Source organism: Myotis myotis, unplaced genomic scaffold, assembly GCF_014108235.1.
Source record: "Myotis myotis isolate mMyoMyo1 unplaced genomic scaffold, mMyoMyo1.p scaffold_m19_p_1, whole genome shotgun sequence".
NCBI lineage: Eukaryota > Metazoa > Chordata > Mammalia > Chiroptera > Vespertilionidae > Myotis > Myotis myotis.
Window position 1 is genome coordinate 122,381,116 of NW_023416313.1, and position 19,827 is coordinate 122,400,942.

General features: G+C 39.1%; 1 pseudogene; it reads right to left on the reverse strand.

Moving 5' to 3' along the window:
• Positions 1-635: 635 nt before the first annotated feature.
• Positions 636-18,420, reverse strand: LOC118669853 (annotated as a pseudogene).
• Positions 18,421-19,827: the final 1,407 nt, after the last annotated feature.

Sequence of the window (19,827 nt, forward strand, 5' to 3'; positions counted from 1 at the left end):
GTAACTGTAGAAGCAGGATTTGAACTCTGACAGACTGTTGCTTGAGTCCATGCTCATCATCATGTACCTTCTGGCTTTGCACTAAGAACATGCCCAGATTTCCTAGATAGCTGCTTTTGCTAGCCCATCTTCTTCGAATTTGTGTTACTGCCTGAAACAATGTTTTGGGGGTATTTTGTTGGTTTTTTTCATTAACATCTTTTATTAAGTTTTTAACCATAACAGTGAGAATCAAAATTGTCTATTTTTCCAATGAGTTTCTATTTATCAAATCCTGTATTTCTCAAGGGCTTTTGAAACATGTAGAAAATAAGTAAAAAAATACCCAATGAATGAAACATACCAAATGTCAGTAATAAATGAGAAACATTCCTTTGGGGAAATGGCTGTTAAATGCAGTCTGTATATGCAAAGTAAAGCAAAGAAATTCAGTCTTTTTTTTCCATTCTTTAAAATCAATTTTTCCTAACATATCATTCCACAAAATTGGAAGTGAAGGACTAAAAGGTGAGGAGAGGGAAGAAGAGGGGAGAGAACACACACCATTAACACAAAAAGTGAAATTGTACAAGCTTAAAGGTGTTTGTAAGAGACCAGGGTCACATTGCAAGATACCAGATGGTGGTTGAAGAAATTCACCATTCTGCAGGAACAGGGGTTTGCACTGCTGTGTGAAGACCAGTGAGGACCAATTCACCATCTTGGAGCAATTCCCTTCCCACTCCAAATCCTGGTTTTGGCACCATGCCTCCCAGCGAGGGCCTCTCATTCCATGACCCAGCTCACCTGGAGGGCCTGTATATCCTTCAGTCTTGTTTTCTCAACTGAACAATGCCACTACAGAGAGGCATTGAGTTAAAAGTTACAATCCCTGATGAGTATAGAGTGTGTGTATGGTTATCTCGTCGGTCCACCTTCCCTGGCAGCTAAAGTCTTCTTCTCTTCCACATTCTGATGGGCCTCACCTCTGAACATGATGAGCCTGTTGCTAAGGGCCTCTTGGACAAGTCCAGAATCATCAAACACATGAAACCAAAACTGGGTAATTCCAACTGCTGTTAATGCAAAGCTCCGCCACATTCCCATAATTTTGAAAGAAATATTTAAGCTCTGATTTGTCCACTTCATGAGGTAGATTGCCAATGAAGAGTCTGTGGCTGTCAGGGTGTCTCACAATTCTTCAGGGTTCAACCCCTCTGGAAAGGAATATTTATTTGTTGTTCAGAACTTTTTGATCCCTCTGCTATGGAACCTGAGATTCAGGCTTAGATTCAGGGCAAGGCTGTGAAGCTGATACTTGAACAACATGAGGTGGTATCACAGTAACTGGAGCAGCTCTGTTGGGTGGAAGGTTCTTACTGGTCACAGATGCCCAGGAACATGTCCCCTGCTCTGTCTGAGTGATGTCTTCAGGTGCTGGAGAAGAATTCTTCTGAGCATCCTCAGGAGCAGTTACCTCCAATGCCGGCTCACACTTTTCCTCTTGGATTTCAAATTCAGGTTTTTGCTTCAGTTCTGGTTCAGGAGCAGACTCTAGTTCAGCAACAGGTTCCTCTAAATGTTCTTCCAAGTCATTGCTGAGCGTCTGATCACAGAAAGTTCCAGAATAATCAGGTATCATCTCAGGTGTCTGCTGTCTTTCTTCAGGTTTCTCTGCTTCTCCCTCAGATTCCTCGTGAGGCTCAGTGACAAAGCCACCAAAGACCTCATCTTGGTATCTGAAGACACCGCTATGAACATAGAACTTGTTTGCAACAGAGTCCTCAGGAGCAAGGACAAATGTCTGCATGAATCTCCTCAAAGTCTATTTGTTATTTAACAGCAACCCCATCACATGGACCACATCATTCAGAGGGGCATGAGCATCAACATGGTGAACCTTAGTGTGGCAATTAATGAGGTTTTGTGACATCACTTCTCTATGGATTTCTTTCCATAGATCGCATATGCTGGCTTTCCATTTGAATCCAATCCCTTATGGACATAAGAAGAGTTTCTTTCCATACAATCTGTATAGCATGTCTGGCACCTTGTTTAGTAGTGTGTAATACTATCTCACAAATTCCCACCCTACCAGCAGGGGACCAGACTTCTCCATAACCACTGCTTTGGTCAATTCAATCTGGGCAGCAAGTGGGAGAGGAACAAGCTTTGCTCTACAGTGCTGAGGAAGGAAAAACAAAACAAAACAAAAAACCCTCATGCAACTGCATCCCTGGAACAATGTTTTTCAAATTGTCCTTAGCAAATCTCTTGGATAATGCCACTCAGCTTTTAGTATTTCAAACAATTCCTCAAAATTCTCATTTAAAATGCAGATTTTCATGCTTGATGCCTGAAAGAGGAAGATCCAGAGGCTCTAAGTGGAGCCCAGAAATCTATCATTCTAATAAGTACTCCCAGTGACTATCCTTCAGGTGGCCTCTGTACCTCCTTATCCTGGGTACTCATTTCACTCAGAGCAACTCCATCCACATTGTGTCTGTTGCATTATTGGACTTCTGTCCAAGATTTCCTTCAGGTGAGGATTCTTCGACCATGATAGGTCATAAAACTACTGGTCCTAGTGCTCTTTTGGGGAACATTATAATAAGTCATTTAATAAAAAATGTTTTTATTGATTTCAGAAAGAGAAAGGAAGAAGGCAAGAGATATAGAAACATCAATGATAGAGAGAGAATCATTGATTGGCTGCCTCCTACAAGCCCTCTACTAGGGATTAAGGCTGCAACCTGGGCATGTGCCCTGACTGGGGATCAAACCGACCTCCTGGTTAATGGGTTTATGCTCAACCATTTAGCAACACTGGTTGAATAAGAAATCATTTTTGATTAATGAATTACCAACAATTTTAAGTACAGAAAATGAGTATAATATATATTTTATTAGTATTATTTTATTTGCTTTCTGCCTTATTGGGCTACTTACAAAAATCCTTACAAAGCAATACTATTTTAAAAGTGATAAAGAAAAAATTGGTTAGAAAAATGAGATAAAGGTGGGATATATTTATACAAAACATATGCTGTGTGATCCAATATGTTTGCTAGATCTGAGCAAATTGGCCTGTGAACTTTCCAGCAGCTCAAACAAAAAGAAAGTTATCTGTGTTATGATTCTTTGAAAGAAGCCACTTGCCCAGAAGGAGTATAACCATCCTCAGGACCCCAGGGAAATTGCTCCACTTTAAGGCAACAGTGTGTGCTGCTTTGGGTGGCATCTTCACAGTAAACCCAATTGTGAAGCTCATCTGACATTTCTTACATTGCCCTTTTGACTAGTAACCTAGTCAAAAGTCAAGATGAGAAAGTCAGATGTGCTACTCTCCAATGGTCAAGAATGTGTTTTAAAGCAGCTTGACTTTAGGATGTGGTTGGCAAATTATGGTCTGTGGATCAAAAGTAAATGTATTTGATTTATAAGTGTCTGAAAAAAAAGAAGAATACTTCATGACATATGAAAATTATGTAAAATCCAAATTTCAGTGCTCATAAATAAAATTTTATTGGAGCACATCATATTCATTTACTCACATATTTTCTGTGCCTGCTTGGTGCTACAACAGCAAAGTCACACAGTTGTGACCGAGATCATATGGCCCACAAAGCCTAAAATATTTACTAGTTGGTCCTTTAGAGATAAAGTTTGCCCTGCTATAGATTATTGAGAAAGGATGGACTGTGTATCCTTCAGTCTTGTTTTTCTCAACTGAACAATGCCACTACAGAGAGGCAAGGAGCTAAAAGTTGTAATCCCTGATGGATATAGAGTGTGTGTATGTGATTTACCTCCTAATAAAGTAGACACATTTTTAAATAGTCAGTTGAGTTGTGGGTAGAGACATGCCTCTAAAACCACAACCAAGAACACACATATACATGGGAAAAGACACACATGTTGAACCAGCAAGATCAGCTGTTACTGAGTTTCCCTCTATTTGCTATTTGTTCATCCACTCTTTCATCTGCAATGTATTCTAATGGACACTAGGGGAGAGAGCACCAAGGGTTCAAGAAAACTATATGCCAGAAAACCTATTTGACAATCAGTAACTCCAACTTTTTCCTATAAACTATTTGTCTGACATTATTGGGTTTTACTTGTGGGGTATTTTGGCCCAGCTTATAGAGCACTATTATTTTATGGAAACAGTTTAGAATGACTAGTTTAAAACAGAAGTGAACTCTATTTGCAAGACTGGTGTCTGGGATTTTACAAGGCAAGGACAGTGCAGAAGTGACTCCATTATCAACAAACTATATAATTTTATTGTAATAGTGAATTTTATGCAATCTGGGTGCCTGGATATGTATGTTCCTAAAAGTACAAAATGTACACATAACTAACAAGCCTGTTTTGGGTTCATAAGAGTAAGCATATACCAGTCTCCTGGCCATAAAAGTCTGTATGGTAACAAAATTCTTAGGATCCTCTTTTTAAAAAATATATGTAGATTACAAAGGTTGGGTAGAGTATTGCTTCCTAATAATGTTCCAAAGGTAGAGAAGGCTGTCCTGACTTGCCCTGCGAATCTGTGTTTAGAAATGTCACCTACAATTTGTAGCTTGCAAGTGCTTGACTTGTGGACCCCTGGTGCTAATTGGATACACTGATTTTGGCAAAATCCCCACCTGTCATCAACTCAGCAGTAGGTATGATATTGAAGCTCTAATGAACCCAAGGATAACTTTAAATAGCCAGTTGGATTTCTTTTGATATTATTACTGGATATGAAGTTTGGATATTTAGGGAGGGAAGTACATACTTTTTTATGGTCTTTTATAACTTTTTATTAAGATTCAAGCTGTTTAAGAAGGAGATCAAGTTTTTTCCTGGAGGACACCCCTTTCTTATAGAAAGGTTGTTAGGATTTAGGAACTCCATCAGGTGGAGCTTGGTCAGAACCTGCAGGAAAAATGAATCTGGAATTCTTGCTAATGAAGAACTGACTTATTTCACAGCAACAGCAGAAAAAGCCATTCTGAGGACCGGGTGCAGGTACCTGAGGCTTTGGGTTGCTGCCTGCATTGTGTTGCTTAGGTAGCTATTTTCTCTGGTGCTTCAGTTTCAGAGCTGAATTCACTTGCAAACCTGTCTTATATCGCTGTGGGAATTCTCAGTCTCTAAAGCAGACACTGTCCTGTCACAGGGAACTGCTCTCTGGGAGAAACATATACATTTGGATGCACTTCAGCATGCACTGCTGGTTCTTTGACTCCACAAATGAAGCTATTAGTGTCCTTTTCTTAACAGGGCATTCACAGAGTTGTTTATAATGGAGGGGTCTTGGGTAGTTCTGTCCAGATTGTCACCTTTTCCAGTTGGATTTGAAGAGCAGTGGTCTTTGTCAGAATATTATTTTTATGTTTTCTTGGGCAGAAAAAAATTGCTATCTTCTTATGTTTAGTTAGATGGAGATAATATAAAAGATGTCTCTTCCCCAAACGTACCCTTTCACCCACCTGAAAATGCCACAGGACCCAAATGTTCTTATGAAATTCATGCTTATTGTTAAGAAGCAGTTTGCTTTTATGACAATGGAGAACTTGAGTGCCAGCAAGGAAAACACACTCCTATCTCATTATACAATTTTCCCAAACTAGCAATTTATTATCCTATTCCCATAAACCAAGGTGTAATTGCTATCAATGTGGATAATTTAACTAATGTTATTTCTGTTCGTGGAGCCCCAGGGCCCTTGCTGTGGCTTTCATCCAGGCACCAAAATAGACAAGTGAGGAAAGACTTGTTAAGTCATGCAGCCTGGTCATCTGATCCCAGTAGATATTCCCTCTGGTATGTCTTTCTGATGCCCTGACTTGCTTGGATTTGAATAATGCAAGAGGACTTTGGTGTCTTCCCTGGGAATTGATAATATATCCTCGTCTTGATTTCGGCATTTAAAAAAATGTCTTGATGTATTCAGTCATTTTGGGAACTCCTGTGCTAGTTCTCTGCTTACAGCACCCTCCTGCTGTATTTGCTGAGACTTATTCAGCAAGGGGATGTGGGGCACCTTACATCTCTGCTTCCTAGTTACCTTTCTGCTAAACTCAGTTGCTTTGGATTCCTTTGTGACCTGAGCTCTCCTTCACCTGCACTGTTTTGTTGCTGCATATTTATGAATTCTCTTCCTGTTTCTCAGCCCTTTCAGTTTTCCTGCTATGGATGTCTCAGTGTAAGAGAAAAAGAACATCAGAAGAAAGAGTGCGGACTAGGACAGCTTCTGGCTAAGGGCACAATGCGTGAGCGGCTGGTCTCAGGGCTGATTTGGATTCAGTCGCCAAAATGGAGAAGATACTGGAGACGTTGGCTTTCCAAGCTCTGAGATGAGAACTGTGAAACTTGGAAACAGGCTCCTGCAAAACTGCCACCTGCTCTTTTTGGGGGGGATCAAGTTGCTGGCCGGGGCTTTAAATTTGAACTAGTTTCCTTTCAGGCTGCTGTTTCTCTTATATTTTGTTCTATCTTCTCAATATGGTTGCATTTCTTTTATATTACCACAGACTATAATATTAGGACTGGGGATTCTTGAGGTCATCCCGTGCAATTCCCTTAAATTATTATAAAAAGTCAGGCTCCAGAGAGGTCGTGACTTCTTCAAGGTCATACAGCAAACTGGTGGAGGTGCTAAAACTAGAAGCCCATCTCCTGAATTCCAGGCCAAAGCTGCCTTCCCTAATGGATATAGCTGCTTCAATCTGTTGATTCAGCAAAAGGTAACTGAAGCAGCTGCCTCCATATGTGCTCAGAAAGTAACAATGTCAATCAATTTGCCAGCAAGAAATGGCAAATGAAAGAACTCAGAGCACTGAGAGAAGAAATGTCAGATAAACCTTCCATTAGCATTACACTTCTGTAGGAAACCTGAAATTAACATAGCACAAAACACCAAATTAAGCAATTTGACTTGGAAGCTATGATCATTAACATTTTCTGTTTTTCCCACTTTCATAATTTAAGGTATTTCTCTCTCTCTCTCTCTTTTTTTAATAACAAAGAATACGGTTTTTTTTAAGAATACAATTTTGAGACAGACGTTCTAGGCATTATTTAATCATCCAAAGTCTCTTTATCTATTATCCCTAAACTAGGTGATAAATAATTGTCTAATTATAATTTGAAATTGGTAATAAAGCATTTTAAGTAGATCCTATGGTAGGCAGTAACATGTATGACTAATAATAAAGTGACAGCCCCTGATTGCAAACTCCTGCGACACTATTACTATTTATAATTTGTCCTTGAGCTGTTGTGTGGTATGTTCCCAGCCATAGTTTTTCTTTTTTTTTTCATTGATGTGTGCATGTGAGAATAGACTATTTGAAAAGTGGTGTAACATTGATTGGTTGCCTCTTGAATGAGCCCTGACCAGAGCCCCAGGCCAGGGAGGAGCTTGCAACCAAAGTACATGCCCTTGACCAGAATCGAACCTGGGACTCTCCGGTCTGCAGGACGACGCTCTATCCACTGAGACAAACTGGCTAGGGCTACAATTTCTTGTTTATACATTTTAAGTCACCTCATATACTTTTTGGTGTGGAAAAAAATATACACATATGCAAATTTTTTTTTTTTTTAAAGCTGTGTATAAAAAGAGGCCACATGCTAACCTGACAAGCTTAGGAAAGACCTGCATGGTGGTTTTGCAAACTCAAAGACCTAAAGTAACCACAAAGGATTAAAACTTTAACTGAAAATAGTTATGGTGGGTAGTCACATCCTAGGCCAGTATCTTCCCTGACAAAGGTCAATTTTACCTTAACTGAGCCTATTGTCTTTTTGCATCTAAGATAGCATCCTAGTGAAATGTCAAGGTAACTTGTAACTTCCCTTTATCCAGACCCCTCAGGGCACAATCAAATGTACCAGAGCACAAGGACTGGAGAACACAAATTCCTTCAATGTTATTGTATCATGTTAATTGTTGACTGTTAACTATTTTGTACCCACCTAAGTAAAAGAATGTGTCTATTATTTGACTTTTTATCCAACCCTAGATGTTTCCCCCCTTTGCTTCCTCCCACCTCCCTAATCTATCACCAGTGGATTTCATGTAACCCATTTTACATCCCGTCCTTTGAGTGTATAAATGTATAAAACTAGGTGAAAAACTGCCATTCTCTGGAGCATTATCCCATCCCATTGAGATCTTGTTTCCCAGCAACTGTCGATAATTTGGCTCAAATAAACTCACAAAAATTCTTTAAATAAATAAATAAATAAATAAATAAATAAATAAATAAAATGTGGTGAGAATGTATTGAGACTTCTCTCAACCATGAAAGAGCTACTCAAGGGCATTAATTATATAATTTACTGATTCTTAATCCTAAAGTATTATCCTCTAAGGGTAGTGAATCAAAATAAAGATGAGTAGTTTTCAATGGTACTTAGTTCCATTTGATCCTGAATATTTGAAACTAAGAACCTAATCTCTTTCTCATATTATACAATGTAAAAATAAAGGAAAGAAAGCAACTAAAATTTTCCCCAAAGATCAATGTGGTTTCATGCTCTAGCTTTGTTTCCTGTAATGGTAAAATACTACTTTTAAAGTTATTGAATATTATCAATGTCCTCTGCCTAAGACATCAGAGCAGATTGAATCAACATTCAAACAAGAAATGTTCTTCAGTTATGGTGGGATGGTGAAGAAGTCATAGGTGACTTAACTGAAATGAGGGAGTTCCTTCTAGAGCAGTGATTTTGAACCTTTTTCATCTCATGGCATACATAAACTAATTACTAAAATTCTGCAGCACACCAAAAATATATTTTTTGCTAATCTGACAAAAAAAAGATATAATTTTGATTCATTCACACAGTACAGCTATTGTGTCAGCTGTTGTCTTTTAAAAAAAAAATTTGACAACCTAAAAGAAAAGAGGTCAGTGACCCTGACTATATAGTCAGATGCTTCATATTTTAAAAATTCTTATGGTACACTGGTTGGAAATCGTTGTTCTAGAGCAAGGGTCCTCAAACTTTTTAAACAGGGGTCCAGTTCACTGTCCCTCAGACCATTGGAGGGCCGGACTATAGTTTAAAAAAAACTATGAACAAATTCCTATGCACACTGCACATACCTTATTTTGAAGTAAAAAAACAAAACGGGAACAAATACAGTATCTAAAATGAAGAACAAGTAAAGTTAAATCAACAAACTTACCAGTATTTCAATGTGAACTATGGGCCTGCTTTTGGCTAATGAGATGGTCAGTGTCCCGTTCCATATTTGTCACTGCTAGTTGTAACAAGTGATGCAAGTGTGCATCAGTTAGTCTAGATCTGGTTGGAGATTTCAGATGTTTCATTCTGGAAAAAGGCTCTCCTAACTTCAAAAAAATAGACCTCCTAACTTAAAAAAAAAAAAAATCCTAACTTGTTCTTACCTCGGTCCTCAGACAGCAGCAGGCTCTGCACAGGCAAGCTCATGACTCGTCTGATCACACCTGAGACTGAGAGGAGGAGTCGAGAGACAGAGAGGAGGGGAGTCGAAGAGTGTGGCGCACATTCCACACATGCGCACTGCGGGCCTGGGACGAGTCGGCTGCTAAGCAACAGGCAGCGGTGGCAAAAGAACCCGGGGGGCCGGATAAATGTTTTCAGGGGGCCGCATGTGGCCCGCAGGCCGTAGTTTGAGGACCCCTGTTCTAGAGACTTCACATAATTGGATATCTGTCAATATATGATATATGAATATTGTTTTTGACCTTCTTTTGTCTCAATGCTTAACAACTCACATAAACTTGGTTTTAGTTACACCCTTTCTTGTGAAGTCATCTTTAGTTGAAATCATCTCCTTGTCACTGAGCATAACTTCTTTAAGTACTTGTAGGTATGTGGACAGTGCCTGCCATCTCAGTGATACAGTCTTATTAAACAAAGATGTATATAATGATAAATGTGTGGATTGGGTGTGAAAGCTAAGAGCCTTGCCAAGTAGACTCAGTCAACTGAAGTCTCTCTCCCTCAGGCTTCCTGATCACTGGTATTTTCCTGTTTTGGGTCTTCCTATTTTTGCTAAGTGTGGTGTTTTTGGGTTTGAGATTCCTAGGAGGAGAGCAGTTTAGCCCTTGCAAGATTGCCCTTGGATTGACACCCAGACACATGGATTCTGAAATCCTCCATTCTCATTCTTTCTGACCCTGAGCTTCTTCTATAAACATTCTTACTTTACCTCTACAGAGTGAAGCACTAAGCTACTTACTTTCCTGTCTTAATGTTGATTCTGTTTACTGACAGCTAATCTGATTTTCATCCTAAGTGATTTTATGGACTGTCATTTGAGAGGCCAAGAGATGTAGGCCAGGCCCCACTCATAGGTTGGCCTAGATGGAGAGTCATGCCTCTGGTCTGGGCACATACTTATTGTGAATGTGAGGAGGAGCAATCAATCTTTGTTCTAGCTTTTGAAACTCATCAGGGTGGACTAATAATCAAATTAACATGAGACAGATAAGAAAATAAAGTTTTAATATGTGCACATGGGGAATTCACATAAACATGAAAATTCCAAAGATTGTAAGACAAAATTATACAAGGAGATGAAAAGAGTTAATATTTGGTAAATAAATGTTTGTAGGTCCATCTTGAAGCAATGGGACAGGAAGGACTTTGATTAAATGAGCATTGCTATCACACACTAGCTCAGATTAAACCATAGTCACCTGTGATGATATCTCCCTTCCTGGAGTAGGTCTTCCATTTTAAACTCTTTTAGCCAGTAAGGGGGAAGGTCAAAGGTTTTTTCCCTGAGTCTTTTGTTTCTTAAAAATAACCAGCTTAAAATAATCAATATTCCAAAGAGGCATATTTTGGGGTGCTTGCCTTCATAAGATATACTCAATTGGTTCCTTGAATTTAGCCTCTAACAATTTTTATTCTTAGACTGAGAGAATGATGAAGAAAAACACTCCTGTTCCTTTCTCATTTGCTCTTGGGTCTCACCTATCCATTCTGAGAATTTCTGTTCAACTTGTGGACAAAAAAAAGGTTCTACGGAAAGTAACCTCACAGGGTAATTTCATCTTACATTTCTTACTGGGCAGGTCATGGTGGATAGTCATGCCCCAGGCATACAACTTTTTAGTAAAACACTTATCTCTGCCTTAAGTAAGCCCTGTCCATTGTTCCTGTGAATCTAGGTTAACACACTTTTAAAATGCCTCCTTTCATACCCCTCCTTCTAAAGCAGGGCCACCCCCTGGACTACATCTGCAGGAAAAAAAAAAAAAAAGCAGGGCCACCCTCAAGAGAGCGCATAATCTTAACTATCCTGTAATTGATCTCCATCTTCATGTAATCTTATTTACATTTACTCCTTAATCTTAAATGCATAAAATAAATAGCAAAACTGTCATTATCCAAAGCATTTTCCTCAGTCTGTTGGGATCTGGCTTCCAGGCATATCCTCTGTTTGACTCAAATAAACTTTTATAAAAGTTCTCTATAGGTTTGGACATTTCTTACATTGATAAACTTATCAGAGTCCTCCAACAGGAAAACCTGACTTGCAATTCCTGTGTGGCAAGCCCATGAATATCTTTCAGGACTACCTTGGTTACTTAAAAGGAAGGATTTTGTTTGTTTGTTTTTTAGAGAATTAAATGTATTTAAATTAATAGAATTATAAGCATGTGCCAATGTGATAGGCAGTTAGACAGACATGAACAGATAAAGGATGATTGGCCAGGTACAGAAGGTCACCAGGGTGGAAAGCCCTGGATGCCTAGCAAAGGGCAATTGTAAGGTGAGACCTCACCCCCAGATGACCTTTCCTCCCCTAACATATAGCTGATAACGTGGTTTGGATTTCCTGACCTTTCCCCCCTAAAGATAACATCTAGGCTTCAGTTGCATTTCAGCTCCAGGCCCAGAAAAGCAACAAAAGCAGCCACAACTGACCTCAGGACCAGCTGCACTGGCTAATGACCTCCTGCCCTGGTGCTAGCCAATCAATCAGTGGAGACCACAACCATGAACTGACACACCTAGAAAACTGCTGAACATTCTATTGAGATCTTCCCCTGGCACCTCCCCTAAAATCTCCACCCTTAAAACCCTTAGGAGGAAGGATGCAGCATGCTTTCCCTCCCGGGAGCATGTCCTCACCTTTCCCTTCTCCCTCCCCATCCCAGGGGCAGTCACCTTTATATCTTCTTCACTCCTAAGCTTCAAGGGCCCCCACTTTAGCTCTATAACTAAGTTTCCTAATCCCATTTCTTCTATGAATTACTTCTTCTGAAAGGACAGAACAGGACTGATAGCTGTGTTCCTAACTCCTCTTCCAGCAAAAGCCATAGAATGTATCAGTTACTCAGCCTGCTCTTATATCAGCCAATGGGAATGCAAGGGAAAACAAACTCAAGGCGGAAAGTATGCTGAACACCCCCCTGTCTTTGTGTAACCAGACCCTAACTGCACCCTGCCCTTGCGTCACTAGCCCCCCGGCCCTCACTCAACCAACCAGAATTGGCCAAATCAGTGGTCCAAGTGTGCCCCCACCCCCCGACCCAAGCCCTATAAATTCTTTGTTCTCTTGGGACTCGGGCTCTCTCTCGCATCCAGTAATGGACACAGAGGGGGACCAAGCCCGGGCTTGAATAAGAGACGCTATGCTTTTGCATCGGACTCAGCTCCCTAGTGGTCTATCTTGGGGGATTTTGAAATCTGGGCATAACACTTCCACCTCTATGATTTTATCAATAAATGTTCTCTTATAGTTTGAGTCTGGACTCTGAATTCTTTCCTAGCCAGAACTCAAGTACCAAGGTTGCTGAACCCAGATCTGGTCCCACCACTTACATACTTAAAGGCCCTGAAATAATAATTTGGTAGAACATTTCCCAGCAATGAATGGGCTCTGAAGTCAGATCTACATTAAAAATCCAGCTTTGTCAAGTAAGTGACCTTAGACAAGTATTTAACTTTTCACTTACCTCATTTGTAAAATGAGAATGGTAATTACTAGAATTCATCACATGGGGTTGAGAAAGATTAAATGAAATGATTCATGTAAAACACCAGCACACTGCCTCATAAATCTAATATGTTATTATACCATTGCCATTACTAAGTCAAGGAGTACAAAGCACAGCAGCAGAGTCTGCTGCTCCCTCAAATTTAGTCTGGGACTGTAATTTAGCTTGTCATTGGAGAGAGGAGCATTCTGGAATGGCATATCCAGAAAGACATAACAAAAATCCCAAACACTAATATTAATTAAGTTGTTTTTATTTTTCTCCAGACATATTTTATAAGATTATGAATTTTATCAAGAAAGACAGCCATTCTTGGGTCTTTTAAACTCCCACACATCCTGCTGGGCATAAAGTTCTGGTGGCTTTTTATCTGGGCCAGTTCTCAGTTTGTGTTTAAGACTGGCAGCCTGTAGGCATAAGGTCACATCTCTCCCCTGGTTAAGAGTAGGCAGGCTTGCTTACTGTTTAAAAGGAGTGGGATCTCCAAGCTCAGCATTCTTCAGCCGCCGGGGTCCAGCCCCAGCAGTCCAGGGGTTCCCAAGGTGTGGACGGAGTCGGCGAAGAATGAAGGACACGAAGATAGTGTTATTCACTGTGGATCCTCTCTGACCCAGGGAACTTGTGCTTTCTGTGAGCACCCATAAAACAAGAATAAGATAATTTATTAGCTTGCAAATAAGGTTAAATACCAGATCCAGCATGTCTTCTTGCCCCAAGGTGTAAGGATTATATCAAGAATATGTCCACATTCAGGTAACAAGCAACATGACCCTCATTCTTTTAAACTTCCTTCTGGGAAGGTTTTATCATAGAAGAATGTGCCAGTGCCATCATGCTGAAGGGCTGCACTCAGATGTTCTCACAAGCATTCCTGAAGATTGGTGCATGAGCAGGCATAGACACATATGGTGTTCAACATGGGAAAAATGATAATGAATATTTACATATCTTTTTCTTCAAATAATTCTTTATAGCTTCTTGTTGCCTATAAAATAAACTACAAACTCCTTTCCAAGATATGTAGAAGTCTCTTTATGGACTTCCTGATACTAAAACCTCATCCTTTGAAGTCCCCTTTCCCTCATTCTGTTAGCAATATATAGAACAATTACATTATACATCATACATTTATTCACTCAACAAGTGTCCCCTGATAGCACATGATACACCAGATCTTGTGTTAGAACTGGAGCAAAGCAGTGGACAAACAGGTCTTATTGTTGTGTTTTCTCTAGCACAGGCACACCCTTCTGAAGGCTCTGTGATCTGCTCTCCCTTCTCTTAAGATCTACATGCATCTTCTCTGACTCTGAATCTCAGTTTTTCTTCCTTTGTGCTACTATACCATCAATAGTATATCTCCACCATAACAATGGTCACTTATATCACTTAATTGTTTACTTTTGTGACTTGCTCTCTCTACCTATTACTTCCATTCAACATGCCTCTCATGTTCAAGTTCTTTATAATTTTGATGCAGGATCTACGTCTTATTCACATTTTTATCCGTAGGACCTGTACAGCATCTGACATATAGTAAACATTCAATAACAAATTTTCTGAGTCAATGAATGATTAATTAGTTAATTTTTTTTGGTTACCCCATATGTAGAATTATAGATTTATAATGTGGGGTTGAGAGAGTTTTGTGAGACCATTTCTAACTCTCCACACCACAGGTAAAGCATTTCTTAGTTGAATCACAGGAAGCAATTCAAATACCAGATACCCAGTGTTCAGGCAGCAGAAAATCTGTGAACAGAAATAATAACTGACATAAGAGGAGACACTTCAGTTGAGCAGCTAAAGTAAGTGAAGAGGGAAAACAAAATACCAATTTTCATGTCTAATTTTTAAAAATTCTCTCTTGAACCAAGACCATTGCACAACAGGTAGGACTCTTGGGTAAAAATAGACTACGTTAAAGTCTGTTCTGCTTTTTGGGGCTCAAGCTTCAGAGTCAAGATCTACAAAACTTTCACTCCACTGTGAGCTGGATGATGAATCATGTGTTACAGCCTCATATGTATAGATGTTAAATAAATGACTACAAGGTAGGGTTAGAAGAATTGTTGAAGACCAAGTAGGCCGTCTGAGACATAGTCAAGTAGAGAGGGAAATGGGAGAAAATGGTTTTTATTATATAAAGGGAAGCAGGCCTTGAGTCTGTGGTGTACAGAGGAGCTGTGGTGTGCAGGAAACAAAAGAGTTTGCTCCTCTAGAGGAAATTAACTTTTTTTCTCCTCTGATGTATCCTCCCTTTTTATTACCTCTTGCATTTCCTTTTCTTCTCTCCTGTGTTTCTTCCATAGAAATGGTGGTTAATCTTTGGCACCAGTTCAGTTCATTAAAATGCAGCTGCCTGTGAGCCTTAGGGAGCATCTGCTTTCTATAGTCTCATAAGTTGTATTTAGAGTAAGTTAAGTTCTACCAGAGTGGATCTGTCCAAGAAAACATCCAACAACTTGTAGAATATGATTAAACTTTGTTAAGGTAAGAAGTGAATTTTCTCACTGATAATTCATGACCAGGCAATCTGATGTTTGATGTCCTCAACCTGGTGATTTGCTTCTTTAACTGATGTCTAGGCCTTTTAGCCCATCAACTTATAATTGTTCAAACTGACCAGAGAGGGAAAACAAAATACCAATTTTCATGTCTAATTTTTAAAAATTCTTTCTTGATACATTAAGTTCTTGAACCAGGGCCATTAAAAATGTTTTAAGATAAAAAGTGAGTTGTTAGCAAATATTCTGATATTTATAAATGACAAACAATGGCTATAAGTTTAGATTGCATATCTTCAAAGAAATTTATGAAGAAGTGCTCACTGTGGCCTAGATGTTCTTCCTCTGGGTTATAACAGCTTATGGGGTAGCCACACCCATAATATATTCTATAGTATGCACTTATTTATTGTCTATATTCTTCAAACTCCAAGTAGTGAAAATGAAGGTCTTTTTAATAGATAGATATTTGCAGTTCATTACATAGAAATTTGACAAATAAAATATTTTTATCATAGTATTTTTATTCCAGTAAACATTCAGAATGGTACCTTCTCCTTTTCCTGATTCTCCTTACATTGTTGGTCAGACAAAGCTGCTTACTGATAGAAGCCTAATAAATGCTGGGTAACTACAAGGTCCGAGCTACTCAAGAGAAGGAGGAGGAACTGAGAAGACATAGGTGACTTTCAGGCTTGTTTTCTGTTCAGAAAATTTTTCATGATTTTTCTCTCAAAATTTGAAGCTAATGTGTCCAGCAAAGAAAGTATCCTACCTTCTTTGTTTCTATGTTTCCCACTTCTTTTAATAATTAGTTTGATCAGAAATCCTAATTTTCTTTTTATCTTCAATTTTAACAGAACTTGGCATATTTTAAGTTCCTCTACTCAGTCTTCTAGCAAGAAGACTTGGCTTTGTTTTTTCCGTAAGCCATGTCAAAATTTATAATGGTTTGATATAATTTTAAATATTTGATGCATTTTAAATTTTTGAATAGCTTATATATTAATAGTAAAATATTCAAAACATATAAAGGATATGCATGAAAAGCAAACCTTTCCCCATCCCCTGTCCTTTGGTTTCCCAGAGACAGCCATGATTACTCATTTGCTTTCAGACAAACATATACCTACACATTGTGAAAGATGTGGTAACCTTGTCCTGTGTGGCTTGGGTTCAGGACCTGGAGAAGGGCCATGTGCAAATGACAAGACCAGACAAGAAGAAATATGAATTTAGAAACAGGGGGCCAGGCAGAGAGCCCATCTCTAGTGGAAGGGCTTCACTGGTGCCCAGGACCTGCCAGCCTTTTATTCAATTTTAGATACACATATTGCCCTTAGTCAGGCAGGCAATTCCGGTAGCAGACAGACTATCTTAAAGGTCAGTAAATATTAGTAAAGATTTACTTTGAAACTATTAGGTCAGGAAATTGCTTGAGCCACCATTGTCTCAACTAAACAATCAGTGCATAGCTTTGGCCCTTGCCAGAGCTCAAGGTCCATCAGCATTCTGGGTTCCTTGTTTGCACTTTCCTGATAGCTTGGACAATGGGTAGCTTCTAACATCTCCCCCTTTTTGTTTCCTTAATGAATCTTGAAAAGTGAATGCTGCCTGAAGGGTTTGAGTCCTTTCAAGACTCTTCATTCCACATCTACAGACTAGAAATAAACATATAAGAACAAGAATGAGACAAATGTAAGAAGAGGCAAATGTAAGGAGATCCAGTGGAAGAGATAGTGTGAAGCCTCTGCCGCACTCCTCATACAGATGGCTTGTAGCATTAAGGCACATCTGGATGGGGCCTGAGAGGAGTACAAATGGATCAAATACACAGGCGGTGGCAAATACTGTCCTACTGGGAGTTCCCCATAAGGTATGAATGGAATTATCTGAGCTATAGTTAAAACTATACCATTTAATAGGTGCAAGTGCAGCAGCTAATTTCCATTGTGTATTTTGTAGGGGCCAATTGTCATGTAATTGGGATCCAACAAATCCTCCTCCATGCCATGAGATGGAGTGATTAGCTTCAACATAGAGATAGGATGCGGTCCCCTTCCATTCTAGGGTGCTATTGTTACTATCCGCAGACCTGTAGGGGCTCCAATCCACAAAGGAAAAACTGTTATTAAGTTTGCTGCTGGTAGGGTAGTCACTATAACAGTCTTGCCAATTAATTTCTTCCTCCGTGGGGTGCCATTCATAAAACTTTTTACATAATGGCTTATGGGAGGGTGTCTTAGTAAAGTTACATTTTCTGTACCTCTCCCAGGAGCAAGTAGTGATAAGAGATGTATTTGGGCTTTTGCTCCTGCCTCCTTTGGTGTCCATGCTAGCCAGAAGCCTCTCTTTAATTTTACAGACAAAGGAGCAGTGGTTTAATTCTGTGTCATACAAAAGGGAAGCTGGGTGGTGACACCTGTGTAATTATATTTTGCTCATATACTTCCCTGTCCCACCCGTGGTCTTCCTGGATGACCAAGGTGTTTGGTGTTATTGGTGACTACATTAGGCAAGGGATCAGCCCACGGAAAGGGTGTTACCCATGGAGGGTGAGGAACATAAGCCCAAAATACTTCCCCATTTTCCCCTGGTATTATTACTGCACAGCTGATGACTGCTAGCATGGCAAGAAAGACATTCTCAGGGGTTCTTGGGGTTTTAGTTTCCTCACAAATTTACTCAGCTTTCTGGACCCTCTTTTTCACCATCCCCGAGGTGACCTGGGGCTGTTTGTGGTCCGCCTCATTCTCCTCCCATTCCTTATCTTCAGTGGGTTGCTTGGGGCTGCTGCTATCTGTGGCTGGGTTAGTTGATAGTCTGCAGCAGCTAGGCATGGCTCCAGGTGCAAGGTCCTCATTAACCTGGCCATTTCCTCCCTCGGATCCATGTTGAAGTTTAATATTTCTTGCAGGAACCCACATGAGCTTGGAGGAGTTTTCTGGAAATACACAAGTGTATCCTCAACCAAATGTTAAGAGGGGATCGGGGCCCTTCCATAAACCAGACTCGTGATCTTCCCATTTAACCAGACCATTTTCCTTTGGCTTATTCTGACACCAGCGTATTTCCATGGGTGTCTTGCCATCGGCATCACAAGAAAAAAAAAATTAATTAAGCTTGGTGTAGTCTACTTACAGGTGATTTCTCCATACCGCCCCCCTTTTCTGTTTTAAATAATATTAAGAGGCTTTTGGAAATCCTGCAGTGTGCTAAATTCTCCACTTTTGATTTTTTGATAAGGTCTTAACCAATTAATGTCCTTTAATAACGTCTAAAAAGTCATTTAAGGTTTCAAGGCAATTCTTTTTGCATTTCTACTTTTTAAGGCCTAATATATTGACTTTTAATTACAGTTTCTAAATATTTGAAAGGCATTTCCCTTTATTTCCTCCCAGAGTGATCGTTAAGCTATATTTAGGGAGCCTCTTTTAAAAACTTTTTTCTTTCTTTTAAACAGAGCAACAACTTGGTTATTTTTCAGATGCTGACCAATACTGCCATGCATACATTTTAAGTAACTCTCTTTTTTTTTACTTATGGTGTCTCATTAATGGTGAGATTTAATGCTTGAAAAATAACTTCTAGTTTATTTTGTAAATAGTAGTGGAAGAGATTTTAAAATTTCTTTTTATTAAGCTTAAAATTTACTTTTAAACAGCATTCTTTTTGGCTAGTGCTCATTTGCATATGTAACTTGATAAGGGTAGTGGTTTAGTCTTTGTTTAAACTTCCCTGAGATTTTATGACCCTTTTACAACTTTTGCAAATAGTTAACTTTAGAATTTCTTTCTTTCTTTCAAAACTTCTTTTTTCCTTCTCATCATATATATAACCTTCATAAATTTTATACTTTCAAATTAGTCTTCAAACCTTCTTTTTATGTTCAAAATGCATTTTACTCTAATATTCTTTCTTTCTGTTATTAACTTGTATATATCTTCAGCTGTTTGTATAGAAATTTTTCCTTCTTTTCCTTTAAAATGCATGTCCTGCCTTCTATTATTAAAACTATACAATATTTAACTATATCAGACCTGAGGCCCTGAACCTAACTGTCCCCTATACCTGGGCTCCTGAGCATTAAAGAGAAAAAAACAATATGATGTAGGAAAATGTTAGTTACATGCAAACAAGTGGTTAGAATAAGATGGAACTTGGAGACATTGTAGAAAATAGGTCTAGGCAAAGTACCGAAAATTAAGTACAGCGGTATAGCGGCAGATACGGAAATTACCGAAAAATCGGTACAGCGGTCTGGTAGGGTTAAACCTTAATTTTCCAATGATAATTAAAAGTAAACAGCCAGCATTTTTTAGGTTGACATTTAT